Raw genomic sequence first — 13,960 nt, forward strand, 5'->3', positions numbered from 1 at the left:
TGTCCCTAATTGATAAACAAATGTTCTCCACCACTCCCAGCAGTTTGTACGCCCCATCGGTGACCTTCTAACCCCACCTTAGCTCAGCAGTGGGCCTTTATTATCAGACTATATCTGAATCGGCCATTATTGCCTTCCTTTTATTTTATTTATTTATTTTTTTGAGGCACAAAATGCAAACGATATATAGAAAAAAAAAACGAAAAAATCTTCACTCTTTGTTTTAATCTCAAAACAGTAAGAATATTTATTACGTGCTCACTTTATAGCTTTTAAATTAATAACAGAATAAATGTGAACAATGATTTTGTTTAATGTCACATAGAACTTCATGTCAGGAGCAAAAGAAGAGTTACTTTATTTTATTTTATTCTTAAATTTTTGACATTAGCAGACAATTTCTATATTTGTTTTTGAAGAAAATGAAAGATGGGAAACTAATCTCACACTTATACAACGGCTGTTCAATCAGGAATGATCATCCATAGTTTGATGGTCCTTTTCAAAGTAGCCTCCCTTTGATGAAACGTTCTGCCATTCTTCAAAAACATGGTGGAAGCCATTTTTGACATGCGGTTGAGAATCGCCTCCGATGTCTCTACAATTTCTTCACCACGGGATACATTTACCTTGCGCCCCTTTTATTTGGAAAAAAAAAAAAATCGCAGAGTGCAAGGGCAGGGCGGATGAGGAACACATTTGATATAAATGTTAGCTAAGTACTCGACAGTATGAGCAATGTGAGCTCCCGTATTGTCATGATGCAACGTCCACCTGCGTGCAGGTGTAGTCGTTTGCAACAAATGTGATCGCGCAAGTGTGTAGAGGTGGCGCAATATGCTGATAACCATTCATTTAATTACAAAAAAAAAAATGACCATAACCTTCCCGAAGAAGACGGAACTTTTGCTTTTTCGGTGTTGGCAATGACGTAGACGTCCAAACAGAGCCTTGTTGTTTGTAATTGAATCACGTCCATCTTTAAACATTGTAAACTACCTGCGAGCTGTGCTATATGGAATGGTAAATTCACCATAAGCCTCTTTTAACATTTCATACGCTTTAGCTGATGTTTTCTTAAGACAGAAACAAAATTTCAGAGCAGTATCCGTTCCTCGCGTGTCACGTCCATTGTTACAAAGGCAAAACTGAATAGGCATAAACTTAGCAAACCAAAGTCACACCATGTGCACTAGTCAAATGAGCAGTTGCTATGCGATACAGCTTGGTTTGTTCATAAATTCCGCAGCTCAGCTAGAAATAGCAAGCAGTACGGTTGTTCATAAAAGATTATGATCATTCTTTATTGAACAGCCCTCGTATATTGAGATTTGCAGCATTTATTAATATTGCACAATAATAATCGGTTCAAGCAACTATTTCTATTTTTCTTAAACACTTTTTTTGTTCTTGGACCAGTACAGGGTCGCAGGCCACACTTTGGGATTCTTAAAGCGAAAAGAACAAGAAGTTTATAAAAAAATATATATATATATATATAGTTTTCGTTTTGGGTAAATATTACATTTACCCACTTTATTCAACATGCTTCTGTTGGAAGCGTTACAGTCGTTGGTCATCTCTGTTAGAATTCCAGAATTGTGCATTCAAAAATCATGCAAAACACATACCGATAGGAAAGGAGGAATTTTTTTTTCAGTTCTCTTATGAAGAGAAAATAAATGAAATGATAATAATCATATGTATACACATACAAGGTGTGGCAATAAAATTACCAGACTGGTGCAATGAAAAAAAAAAAAGCAACTAAAATCTCATTTTCATTCAGAGTAATCACCAACTGACTGCCTGCACTTATTACACTATTCTAAAAGTTTCTGAAAAGAGTGGGCGAAAGCGTTGACCGGAGAACACACAATTTACAGACAAAATAAATATATGGGTAGATGTACTCATTTACAGGGGACCCTAACATCATAATTTGGTTTGTTTTTTTTGTCCTTTAAGGGCAGTTTTCACCTTGGAAAAGAGGAAAAATTTGATGCTAAATCGGACGAGTAAGGCGGATCGTTGATCTGTGAAATTCCATGTTTCGTCAGAAATGTTCACAATGGGTGGGAGCATTGTCACGCAACAAGAACAACTCACTTTCTTTTGTGGCCTCACCCGGGAAATGCGCTTCAATAGTCTTTGAAGTACCTGTACATAGAATGCAGCATTGACGCTTTCCTCTTCGGGTACAAATGTCTTGTGAATCACACCCTGTTTGTCGAAAAAACATGATCAGTATCGTCCACATGAACTTCTGTGAACGAAACGCTTTGGTTCTTGTTGATGGGTTTAAAGTCTACTGCATGCTCTGACGCTTCGTCTTTGGATCGTACTAAAACACCCAACGCTCTTTTTCAGTGACAAAGTCGAGGAAATTAGGATTGCCTTGGCAAGTCTGGATGAAGTCTTCGCATGATGACACACTTTGTTGCTTCTGCTCATCCATAAGGCGGTGCAGCAGAAATTTTGCAGTGTCAAAAGTAGAAGGAATCGCCAAGAAAGAGAAGATATCCAGCTCCGGATCCTGGGTGTGCCAAGCCCATGCTCACCAGATGTGAGTCCCTATATCCAGTGCCAGATTAAGGCCAAGTGATGCCCTAAGCTAAGCACAGCCCAACAATGATTCCCTCCCCGACTTCTCCACTGCTTAACTTGCAAGACATTAAGACTCAATAAGTGCTGAATGTGAAATAAGAGTTTTTGAAAATTTATAACCCTTTTCAGTTTTCTTCCAGGCAAGACCCCACAACTACATTAAATAAAAACTTGTTTCTTAAAATATATTTTTTTTTAACAAAAACACTAAACAGCAGTAAAAAATAAGCAAATATTTAACTATTGGTTTATATTTTTTTACTTTTTAAAACGTTTTCTTCTTGATTTTTAATTGCAGTCCTCAAAATTAATTTGGTATAACAAATCTGCTTAGCAGAGACAATGTATCCAATCTGTCTTGTCGCATAGCTGTTCTCTTGGGATTTTTAAAGTGCTTGAGTTGAGAAAATGAACGTTCAGCTGTGCAATTTGTAACCATTAGTGTTAAAAAAATACCAAAGGCAATATCTACATTTGTAAACGCACAATCAATTTTGTCTTCTACAATTTTTTTTTTATAAAGTTTAGCACGCCTGCATCTGATTTTTACACTTTTTGTTGCATTGAACTTATGGCGCACATATGCGTGAAACTGCTGAAACTCAGCAGAGAGATTGTCCAAGTCTTTGGACAATCTCTCTGCTGAGGGTAAGCATCAATTAGTTTTTGAGCAGTGGGAGTACCTTTCAGTTTCAGCAGATGAAGTGACATTATTTGGCACATCACTTAGGAAGGAAAATCGGTCTGCTATTTCTTTATACACTGCTTTTCTTCTTCTCATCTTAGTTTTAGTTTGTAAACAATTGGGTAAAAGATGGTGATACGAAATTTATCTCTGACATTCAGATCTACTTCTGGTGCATCTCTGACATTCAGATCTACTTCTGGTGCATCTCCGTCATTCGGTACCTTCTTTCTGATACGTTTTGAATTTGAACGGCCTTATAATCAACATCTGGTAGTATTTCCTTTTCAAGTGCTTCAAATCTTTCAAAGTCATCTCTTAAAGCGCATAGTTGGCCAGCTAACGATCTATACTATACAGTCTGCACATGTTAAGTTCACATCTTCACTTTGCAGAACGTTACTTGCTGTATGAAACGTTTGCAAAATCTCATCCCACATGATCAGCATAAAAAAAAAAAAAAAAAAAAATTCTGCCACTTGCATCTTATTTGCAATATTGTCTGCTTCTCTTGTAGTGTCTCCCTTTTTGTGACTGGTCTTCAGCTAAACACTCTAAAGCTTCCAATACCTTAAAGAAACTCTTCAAAATTGCTGCTGTTGCCATGCTAGTGGTCTCCAAAGTGGGGTGCGCGAGATAATCCGCAATAAATAAATATTTATTAATTATGAAAACTTTAGTTTTTCGAAACGTGATTGAAAATAAAAATTATAAATTAAATGTTTTTTTATACTTCATTATGCGGCTTTGTTTGATCATGCCATCGATCATGCACATCCAAGTACATGCATTTCGTACTTGAAGTTCAATTTAATTTTGTTTTGTATTTTTTATTCCGGGGTGCGCGCTAGTCCTAAGCAAAATAAGGGTGCGCGACCAAAAAAGTTTGGAGACCACTGGCACATGTCTCCCATCTAGTACTTGAGGGGGATTTTAACACAGGTTCATTTCCAAGACAAGCTTTAAGAATTTTCCACCATTTAGTTGACACTGAAAAAAATGTATAGAGCAAATGCACTGAAGAGAGAATTAGCTGCCACTTGTCAGCAGTACTCCGGCCTACCAGATTTAGTGAATGGGCTCACAGGCACATATAGGGCAAACTTATTTTCTTCTAAAATATTTTGCTGTATCCCCTTATAACGACGAAACATGTTAGCAGCGTTGTCGTAGGACTGACCCCTACATTTTGAAAAATTTAGTTTGCAAATTTAACGTAAGTACTGCAATACCTGGTTTGCCATTTCCTCACCTGTATGGTTTTTTGGTTCCAAAAAGGTTAAAAAGCGTTCAATAGGCTGCCCATCTTTTAAGTATCGAAGTACAACACTTAACTGTCTATATATGATAGATCTGATGTTGAATCAACTAACATAGTAAAATAACCAGAAGAATTTACTTACTGAGCGATTAGTACAATGAGCTCCTCACAGGTAGTTTTGGACAAATAAGAATGATTTCCCTTTTCGTTAATGATATGGAAATTTGAAATCTCCATATTTCAAAATATGATCTGCTAAAAATGGAACAAATTGACTTCAAGCAGCCCTAAAAAAAAAAAAAAAAATTCCCATTCTGCAGCGAACCAAAATTTATCTGTTCCTCGAAAAGCTAGGCCATGTTCAACTAACTACGAATAACAGCTATTACATGCTCCAAAACATGTTCCCAGTAATTGCACTCTTCTTTAATTTGTTTTTCCAACTCTTGTTTCAAACTCAAACCTTATCTGTGAGTTAAGTATGTTAGTCTTGGTGAGTAGTGCTTCTTTCATGATAAGCAATTACACTAGTATTTCGCCAGTCACTGAACCCTTCTCTTTGAACAAAACACGAGGAACATTTAGGAGCAAAAAGGTTACAAACAAAGCAGTAAACTGACCCTGTTAATGGTGAATACAATAACCACTCTCTCTTTTATTGCCCACTATTGGCTTTTACCCCAAAGAAATGTTTTCCCACTTTTGAAAGTTCGGCAAGATTTGTCATGTGGCCCATTGTGGTGTGGACAGTCACTGGGTCCGCAAGCAATCCAATAAGCCACATCATCAGCAGAAAAATCTCGCCATAACCCCGGATCTTTGCTTTATTTCATCTTTTGCAGACTGAATCATTTCACTTTGGTCCAGTAGATTTTCATTTTCAGCAATCTTTTCAATTTCAGACAGTCCTGTAGAGCAACTTGCCTCAACACTTACACTAGACATATCAAGAGAATTTATGGGCAAATTGTGATCAGTAGTGAGACTCGTGCCAGTTGAGCCAGCCTGTGACACCTCAACATCACCATTATGTTTTGATCTTGAAGCTGACTGAGCGGTATTGGTAGGTGTGGTGTTTTGTTCATCTTGAATCTTGTCATAGATACGGTACGTATGTTTACGTCACAGAGTGGCACCTGGATCTACATCCATCTCCACCAATATAATTGTAGGCATATTACTCATCTAAATATGGTGGCCTGTGAAAAGGCCGCCGTAGCCTAGTGGTCAGGCGCGCGGGTGCATAAGTACACGTGCCTTGAGTGACCGGGGTTCAAGCCCATGACTGCTGAATACGGTGCTGTTTCTTGTATTCTGTCTATCTTGTGAACTCCTCTGATCATTTGGTCGTCCCGGAGTATAAACAGAAAATTTTAATTTAAATTTTAATGCAAGTGTGTGTAAAAGTGTGTATAGTATGTTATAGTGAACAGGCCACTCAGCCACCAAGTGATTGCCACAACTGGGCAAATATCACCCGGTGCCTGCCCAGGCAAGAAAGGTCAGGCCGGGGTCTGCTATCACAGACGGTACGATATTATTATTATTATTATTCATATGATGCAAGGAAGCCTGAGGCTTATGCTGCACCAAGAAAAAAAAGTTCCCGAGAGAGAGAAGAATGATGATATCCAGCTCAGGACCCTGGGTGTGCCAAGCCCATACTCACTAGATGTGAGCCCCCGGGGTACCTAACTCCCGCACCCACTAGTGAAGTGCAACACTAGTGGGTGCCAGCATCCCACCCATGGGATGCCCAATCCTAGGAGCTCGCAAAAAAAAATAAAATATATAATAATAAAGGAAATACATATATACATCCCAGGATAATCCACAGGAAGCCAGCAGGGGGGGACCGTACAGGCATAATTAATATAAACATATTAGTAACGTCATTAATGCAATTATTCAGTAATAGTACTAATTGACAACCTCCTCTTTCTAAAAATCATTCTACAAAAATGCTGTAATGCATCATAATTAACAGCTGAAGACAACACTGCCTCATTCCCCCTTCCAAAATTAGCCACCAAATGTATCAGCTCACATCTGAACTCATCATACAAATTACAATCGTATAACACATGATCCCATGACTCTACCATGCCACAAACACAGTAGGGCTCATATTCCAATCCTAACTGATGTAATTTCGCTTTCAGTGAACCATGTCCTGTAAGTATGTATGAACCCTCCATACAAGAATAAAACCACTCGTTTCATTTATTCTTATAATTAAATTGTACACTAGATATAAAAGAATATGTTGTCCTACCATTACACTTAAGTCCCAACGCTCCTATCACAAATTAACTAACTTAGATAATATATCCCGCTTGTTTTCTGTAATCATTAATGATGGATTTACAGAATACCCAAAAACGTTATTTGACCTCCCTTACGTAAATAATAACAGAATGATCTATATACAAGAAATAAATCCAAAGGCATCACCCAAGCTAAAACTTGCAATGCGTTGGTCTTTATAGAGACAGTAATTTCTGCTTAAATTTTCCCCGAGCGGTTCTTGCATACCAAATAGAGGCGGCATAAGTAACTATTGGTACAAAAATAGCATTATAATATAAATGTATAACCTTCTTACCTAAACCCCAATCATTTCTAGTTAATCTAATGATGGAAGTGATATAATTTTTAACCTTAGAACTCAGGTAATCCAAATGCAGTGTAAATTGCAATTTATCATCAAGAATTACTCCTAGGTATTTAACTTGAGAAACTAAAGGAATCTGTTTACCATTTATTTTTAATCTGAGTGGTCTATTGTAATCCAGCTTTCCTTTTAATAACATCATAACTGTTTTATGGAAGAGATCTTTAATTTGTTTAATTCAGCCCACTTGATTAAATTCGGGATAATCATATCTAACCTACTTTCCAAAACTGCCCTTGACTTTGCAGTCACGGTAAAAGTAGCTTCTGATGGCAGAGATCTGTTTTGATTTGGTAGATCAGATTGTGTAAATTTTGTGAAGAAATTAGTCAGCTTTCCCGTATTGGCCAATAAATCCAAAACCTTTTTTGTTGATTCCTTTTAGCCAGTTTTCTCTTTTTTGCTCCAATTAATTGAATCTTGGGTCTGAAAATTACAGAAGAATAAATGCTAAAAAATACACACGAAACTCTCGAAAGCTACTATTGAATTTTAAATTTGTAATAAAAACACAGAAAAGTCGGACACAGCAGGTGAGAACAAGTGCAAAAAATCAACTAAAGCAGTGTGTGGCAGTGAAAAAGTTAGCATGATAACTATGGAAAACACCGATGCCCCTTTCCCCTGGTGCTTGTTGATTAACTGCTTTTATACGATTTTTCGACTAATATTATTTTTTTTATAATTATTTAAAAAAATACATATTTGCAATATATGGGCCTATTTATAATAGAAACGCAAAGTAAAAATTATTCTTCGATACGTGCCTGGCGTTCCAAGGTGCCCTTTCAACTTTTGGCCATTGCGCCAGATTTTGACTAACAGCATATCTTAATATGGAAAATTTTAATGCAGACCCAAAGTCTCAATTTAGTTATACAATGTCTAAGATTCAAGTGACCACCAATCTTAACTCTCCGTTAATTAATGTAAACTTTGTAATGTCCTTTTGTAAACTGTATGTTCTTGTTGTTGTAGGATTTCAGGCGCATCATTAACTTAGGCCACATTACGCCATATATAATGTCTGTGAATTGTCTGTGGTCGATTTGCTGTTTGCTGGAACGAAAAACTCAACTTTCCCAGAGAAAACATCACGTATCCACACCCGAGACCGACTAACTCAGCCACGTTTTGAAAAAGATTCTCAAAAGTTACTTGCGTCGTTGAGAGGATTCGCACTGAGGTATTTTCCACCCCGGTGTGGAGAGGACGGTATTTATACCAACTGCGCTACCCATGAGGATCTAAACTTAGAAATTGATCATTGTGCACCTCTGTTAGGTCAGTAATGGCCTGGCATATCCCTCCTAGAAACACAAGGCAAAAACTTAAATTAGTTTTGCTAGAAATTCATATAAATTTATCGATAGAATGTTTCCTGGTCCCTCCCTGCAGTAAAGCAGAAAATAGCTCAATTTATTAAAAAATGTGAATATGATTGTTATAAACTAAATAGGTTAGTATAAAATACTGAAGATTTTGTATAAAAGTTGCTGTATTTTGAATAACAATGTAATAATAAAATGAACGAAGAAACGTATATTTAACACCGGCAGAAGAGAAAAGAACCATGGGACAAAAATATCAAGTTTTAGTATCCATTCATCCAGCTTGTAGAGCTGGATCTTATGAATTTTACTTTCGACCAGCGTGTTGTAGGTCACTGGAATGAATTATCGCAGTTGAGTTGGAGAGTCTGATAGACTTCAGAGGAAATAGCCACTTTGGCGACGGAGAGGGTATAAATGAAGAAATATTTTTTCATTTTTTTGGCAGATCTAGAAAGTCTGCATCTTTGTATTATTTAACCATTATAATACTAACTAATAATTTTATTTGTTTTTATTAAAATTAATTTTAAAATAGTAATATTAATATAATTTCCAATATTTCCTTATAATTGAGCAGATATTGGGAAAGGTACAAGATTTACTCCAGGGGCTTCCATCTGGTGAGTATGGGCTTGGCACACCAGGGTCCTGAGCTGGATATCATCATTCTTTCTTGGTGATTTTCTCTCTCTCTCTCTCTCTCTCTCTCTCTCTCAGGGTAACTCAATTTGTTTTGGCTGGTGCAGCATAAACCTTAGGCGTCCTTGCACCATATGGCTAACAACAATAATAATAATTTCAGTGCGCAGATATTTTTTCCAATATCAATGAAAAACTCAACCTAAAACCTAAGTAAGTTCTGTTTCCTATTAATAATAAATAAATAAAAAACTACCAGTTACAATAACACAAATTGTAAATAAATTATAAATTCCGCAAATTTCCTTACTCTTCTAAGAAAAGATTCAGAAGATAAAAAAAACAATAATAAAATAAATATAACATCTTTCACAACGAGTAAAACATATTCAAAGAGTGCACTAGTTTTCCATCTCACGCTTAACATACATGAAAAATTGAAGGAAAATTTAAATTTCAAATATAGATTAGATTGGACCAAGGCTATATTGCAGTAATAGGAGGCCCAGGAACTTTTGTACAGTATATGTAGAGTTTCCTTTCACAAAAGCATCCAAATGAAGAAACGAATTGTAAGTTACATGGAGAAAGCTTTCGTAAAGTAATAATGGAGAAAGGCTTAAACTTAAACGGTTTTATTTATTTTAGGAAATATTACAGGAAAGGGGTGGGATTCAATTTACAAACAACCACTAAGACAATTTCTTGCTGAAAGCAAAAGCATGTGTTATTGGTGCGTATGACACGTATGCGAGCACACGTATGCACCAATGACGCGTATGCGAGCACGAACCAGCAACCTAAAGAACTCCTCCCAAACATGTTATCACAGGTCCGTTAAACCAAACACCCTCCTAAAAGGGATAAAGCCTACTGTAAAAGGAAATGAGTCTGCGCACATGGTGAAAAGTGTTGTGACATCACATAATTGAGGCATGGTGTTGTTTTCATATCCAAGGGTCAGTTTGGTTCTTTGGGGTTTGTGTGCAACGTGGAATGATGGGTCGATTCCTTCCACGGTTAGATCTTTTGTCGAAGGCTGCTTTTCGTTTTCTCGTACAACGTTATATTGGCCATCTTTTGCAACACACACTGACTATTGAACAGTTGACTTTTGCACTGCGTGAAGGGAAAGGATCAATCAATGACTTATACTTAAACTCTGAGGTAGGACGTTAATAATATTGAACGAAAGATATTTCTTGGCTAAATGCCTAAGAGTATGGAGTTTAATTATGCATGGGTAATGCACACGCATCATTTCTACTACCAAGGTAGTTTTATTCTGATGATGTGTATGCATTACCCATGCATAATTAAACTCCAATATTGAACAAATTGTAATTTTTAAATTCTTTGATTTTTAAGGTTTATTTTAAGAAACAGTCCTTTATTCATGGACATTTCGATTAATTCTTTTTGCTACGTATTGATAAAGCAGGTTTATTGTTTAATAAGTGTCTTAAGTTTTAAAAAAGGCGAAAACACTGCTATTTAGAATTTTTTTTTTTTTTTTTTTTTCGCAACCCGGCTACATATTTAGCATTCAGAAAAATGTTAAATATGTAAGAAGAAAACCCGCAAAACTTATAACGCCCACTAGTATACGTGTCCCATTTTCGGTAGCTTTTAACACTTTCCCGTACGGATGTTTTTAATTAACATTATGTATATTATATTAAACCCCTCTGACCCTATATTGCCGTCCTGGTGTGTAAACAGACTATTTATTTTTTTATTATTATACTTATAGAATTAATGCGAATACAGTATATAATTTTATTAAAAAGGAGGACAATGTGATCTACTTTTTCCCATTGTTTACTTTACTGCGAATGATACTGCTCATTTCGAAGCGTTATCTTGTCAGCGAGAGCGGCTTAACCCTGTTCCATATAGTCCATTTATAGTCCATAAGCGGCTTAGTCCTGTTCCATATAGTCTAGGGACTCATTATTAATTAACTGGGTGCTGACTATAAATAAATGCATGGGATAAAGAAATGGCCTATAAATAAATGGGATAAATGAATACACGACGTAGGAATGACAAGACTTATAAACATCATAGAACATTAATTTCGCAGAAAAAAAGAGTAACCAGAAGAGAACTGTGAGGAGGCGAAGATGAAGGGAATAAGATATCGCACTGTAATAATGAAAACAGGCGCTATGGAGAAAAGGTCAGAGAGGACTTTCAGAAATACGATTTCCGTGATATGATATATCCAGTGGACAAACGATATCATTGTTTACACCGCGCCCAATTCCGGATTCAGGGAACCTGGGATCTCGGTGCACTTTTTTTTTTTTAGGTCCTGAAAATGAGAATAAACAGTACATGTATTGTTTTGGGACCTCCGCGATTTTGAGGACCTGGTGCAAATGCACCATTGTACTTCGTAAATCTGGTTATTTGCGAAAAGGAATGGTGTTATTTATCCTATACCGTGTCAAAAATTTAGACTGTCACACTCTTGAGGCTATTCGGAACTGGAGGACCACCTAACGGGTCATTGCAAATCCATTGGAGGGGGTCGATTTTGCAGTCAGCGGTTGCTAAACTAGCGTGCTCTAAAACTGGCTTCTAGCAAATGGTGCTGTAGGCGATTCATGAAAGCGGCGCCTTATTGCGAACTGTTCTGCGTCTTAGGCATTCTTACACCCAACACTCCCTAGGCGACAGCAGCCCCTGGCTGTACACTATTAGAGGAGGGATATAATCTATCAAATGATGCACCGTTTGTTTATTGACCACATACGAAATTTTTAAGATCGCCGCTGATTGGAATCTATCTATATCCACAGTACTACACCTAATTTGAATATACTAATGCGTGTTTCCCAAACTTTTGCTCGCGGACCCCTTTTCAACCCTTATCAAAAATAGGCATCGACAATGAGTATCCAAAATTAAAAATTTATATCAAAATTGATTTATTGCATGTTTACAATATAATAAATTGTAAACATATTGTAAACTCACTATTTGAGTATACAATCAATCGTACCTTACAGACTACTAGAAGAATGGTGTTGTTTTTTCGTCTCACAAAGTCCTTTAAAGTTGGAAGTGATTGTAGACAACTGAATTCTCATTTCGAGTGCGACATCCAGTCTGTAACGATATTTAGATTTTGTTTAAAAAATAAAATAGTAACGTCATAAAACATTAATTTCGCAGAAAAAAATAAAATTCAAAGTAGCCATTACAGAAATTATCCACGGATCCCATGGAAACAGTTTGGGAACCACTGTGTTAGTGGTGGTTGTTAGTGGAAAACGCATACATGCCCATTTTTCAACCCTGTACTGTGAAAGGTGGGTAAGCGACTCCCGTTCGCCATTTGACTTATCTAGATATAACACAACACAATTTAGGGATCATTTATAGGTATTTTATCTTTCCCCCAACCAATACCGCTTTCTTAATATTGTTTCCCAATAAGTTGCTACATTTGATTGTCGTGCCCGATTGCAAAAAGTCTAAGGAGAACACCTGGGGTCCAAAACAAAATTGCAATCATTTTCAGTGGATTTGAGTCTTAAATTTTTAATCGTAGGGAACTGGAGTGCTTCCATTTTAACTTACAAAGGTTTTAGGAAAAGGTACGTCGAATTTAACTACACAGTTTACGATCGAAAACTCAATTGAGTGTCCTGTGTGACAGTACGGGGCTTTCGCCACTTACCTCGTTTGCGTAAGTTCCAGTCTATAAAACTTTCTGAAGTCTTCTTCAATCTAGGCCAGTTAGTCGATCTCAGGCAGAGGAAGCAGGGTTTTCCCGCTGAGCTATTCCGAGTTTTTCTGCCCGCACAATATGCAGATGAACCCAAAAACAGAAATTTGCGTAGACATAATATACAGTAAACCCTCACTAACCCGGTTACAGTTAATCCGGATCGAAATATGAAATTCTGTTCACGGTTGAATACTTTGAAAGACACATGGGATTTAGGAAGATGAGCCACTCTGAAGTTACCAGACCATTACATAATCATCTAAAATTTGTTTTCAGTAGTAAATTATAAGAAACAGAATAATAAACATTCCGATAAAAGCCATTTTTATTGTAGTTGTGAGGTATTGCAACATAGTTGTAGGGTTTTTTAATTCTAAAATATATTTTGGTATGTGTTCATTGATCATTACGAAATGTATAAAAATAACTGCCTACAATTATTTATTCTTTTGTATTGGGGGCGCCGATTAAAACTTTTCACAAAGGCGCCTCATAGGCAAGCGGCATTCTTACCCAGCATCAACTCAACAGAGTATTATAGTTATTGGTATTATCTTCTCTATCAATGAATCATTTTAAAAGTATATACATAGTCTAATTAAATAAGCTTTAAAAATTGGTTTTATCAAACGTTTTGCAATATATGCAACAGTTGTGCTCCCAAATGTGGAATTCTCAGCTTCGAACCAAACTCTTCCATCTTCTCGAAAAAACAGATCAAACTGGAATCTTAAAATATATTCTACGTCAAGATAGACTTCGTTCATTTTAACGACAACCGCTATTTACAGTACTGTACAATGTTTAAAACTTATACATAAAAATATATTGTTAAGTCTAGGGCAAAAGCCTCAAACTATAAATGTCATTGTAAGTTTGGCATAGCTTCTTTCTTGTACATGCAGGTAAACTTAGTGCATCGCTCACATTGTGGAATCATTCGCCACGAGTTGTCTTGGTATTGTACTACTCTAAATAAAAGGAACTGTTCCAACGGAGAAGTATACTGCTTTTTATT

Source organism: Mastigoproctus giganteus, chromosome 12 (assembly GCF_048544385.1).
Source record: "Mastigoproctus giganteus isolate SK-2022 chromosome 12, ASM4854438v1, whole genome shotgun sequence".
Lineage (NCBI taxonomy): Eukaryota > Metazoa > Arthropoda > Arachnida > Uropygi > Thelyphonidae > Mastigoproctus > Mastigoproctus giganteus.